We start from the raw sequence: 2,642 nt of genomic DNA on the forward strand, positions 1-2,642 counted from the left end.
GTCAAATATTAGCATCTATATCATCGGTTTCAAATTCAACATAGGAGAACAACACATGATCGTCCTTTTGGACTCTCCTCAGCCTCCGTTGTGGTCTATTGCTTGGATTTTTTTTAAAGCAACAGACCACAAGGAAGGATGAGGAGGGTTCATAAAGGCGACTACGTTGTTGGATTTGAAACCCACTACATTATCTCCACCGATCGACATCATAGCTAATAATCAAAAGAAGTATGGAGTATTGTTGCCACTTCTCGGCTAGTGCATCTACTACAATCTCTCATTCTTCGACAGGGTTTAAAAAGAGTCTTTAATCTGATAGGTCCCACACTGTCGATGAAGCGCCAACCTCTGTCCCATTGCCATAATGTGCCTGTTTTACAAATACTTAAAGAGAATGAGTTCTGATGAACTCATAGCACTTGTACCCCCTCGACGTGCAGTCCCTAACTAACCCGGCGAACAGCAAAATCCCACTCGATTGCTGCTGATGTCCCAAATGCCTTCTAATCTTATAGTTTCTTCTCTCGGACTACTAGACTTTGGAATTCCCTCCCTGTTCCCCGCTTCTCCGATTATACTACTCTACAGACGTTTAAATGTAAAACGAACAGACATATCGCTACTAAACTCCCCACACTCCCTGTTCCAAGTGACAATATGTCTTATTTGAGATTAAAAAAAGTTAAAAACATAATTAAACACTTGTCGACATTATGAATGAAAACTGATCGTCTGAGTGAAATCGAGAGACTTTGCCACTTAATCTGTGTCAAGTTGATGTTTATTATATTGCCATCTCTGGGATTGTCGAGTTAAATTTTAAAGTGCACAAAAACACAAAGAGTAATACTTAGGAAGTGCTTTTGATGTAAACACCACACAAAATACAGGATGGGCTAACAGACCGTCCAAGTCTCGCTGTATTTCCGGGATTCTCACGGTTTTCATGGTAACTTCACCGCTGATATGAACACTACCGTCAGTGAATATTAACCTCCTTTCCACCACGAAAATTCGGAAGGTGGAAATTGAAAAACTAGTAGACAAGAGGCATATGCAGTGTAGCTGGCAATAAATGCCTGAGCATCTCCGTGGGCATACCTCGTTATTAGCAGTTCATGCGATTAGCATTAAAGTGGCCCCTTCTTAATCCTTTAATGACAGAATTCTTTTTAATGCAATAAATAAAGTTTTGAATCATGCAACCCACACGTGACGGAAGTTAGCGTGCAACTGACACACGGACATAATAAACAAACCTCTCATTCACTTGTTGAACCATATACTTTGAAAATCAATTGGGCTGACAAAAGAATTATTGTTTCTTTTTTTTTTTTTCTTTTTTTTTTTTTTTTTTGAAAGGCGACTTGAAAGCACAATTTAGCGGTAAAGGGTTAAAGAAGAATATATAGCTTAGGAGGATGGATGGACATTGTAGCATTAAGAATTGATTATATAATGTTAAATCGAATTTAAAAAAAATTTAATGCTGCAATATTTTAAGTTATAAATTTATTATATTTTTTCCTAGAATATCTTGTCCTTTTCTTTTCCAGTTTTAACAACTAGTCCTCTACTTTTCCATGTTTAAGCTTAACCATATTACTTTTCACATTTTTCTATTGTAATCCATGATTTTTCCAGGCTTCCAATAAATTTACTTGTTCTTTATTTAATTCCAGTCTTTTTTTTTTTTTTTTTTTGCCCCCATTAACATAACATACACTAGGTGTATCAGAATTTTGGGGGAATTTTTGACACCCCTAACACGAAACTGCGAATAAAATATTAAAAAAAACTCGTAATTTCTCTTTTAAAATGGGTTGTTTATTTTCTTTATGGAATATACTTCCAAAATAAACTATTAAAGTTGTATAAAAAATAATAGAAATATTATTTTTTTTTTTATTTTTTAAAAAACAATGTTTACAAAGTGCCGGCACGCTTCTATGCAGCCATTTTTTAACGTAATGAAATCAATTTGAATTTTACGAGTTAAATATTTTTCAATTTTTAAACTTTAAAAATCTATCAAAATTTTTCTATTGATTCAATTTTTACAATATTTTCAGGGTCAATGTGAAATTTTATGCTCTTTCCAATAAACCGAATATAATATTTCAGACAAACGGTTTTTTTAACCCCCCCTATTTTGAAATGTCTATTTAAATTTAAATAATTAATTAATGTACCAAAATGTTATACATCACAAATTGAAGATAAAAGATCAATAAATAATATATTGTAAATTAAAACAAAACAAAAAAAAAGAAGTGTTTATGGAAATTTACCTGTAAAGTCCAAAGTGTAAAACCTTTTTTTTTTTTAAACCACGTTGATTTTTTTTTTCATTGGAAGCCTATGTTCTGCTTATATTGTCCAGTAAGTAATGGACGATAACAACAATTTTTTTTTATTTCATTCAATATTTTCTTTTTTTAGATATTTAAAAAAAAATTTCACCCGACAAAAAAGAATGAAAATATAAATCAAACATTTATGTATTTCTTTGAGAAAAGAAAAAAAACATTCCTGGAGGTTTTTTTTAAAGAATAATCTTATGAGTAAAATTTGACTATTTTTAAACTATGGGAACACATATTTTTCCAGGTACAAGGCTACATGCCTAACGCGAACGT

This window comes from Euprymna scolopes, chromosome 5, assembly GCF_053919585.1.
Source record: "Euprymna scolopes isolate OS-2025 chromosome 5, ASM5391958v1, whole genome shotgun sequence".
In the NCBI taxonomy this organism is placed as follows: domain Eukaryota; kingdom Metazoa; phylum Mollusca; class Cephalopoda; order Sepiida; family Sepiolidae; genus Euprymna; species Euprymna scolopes.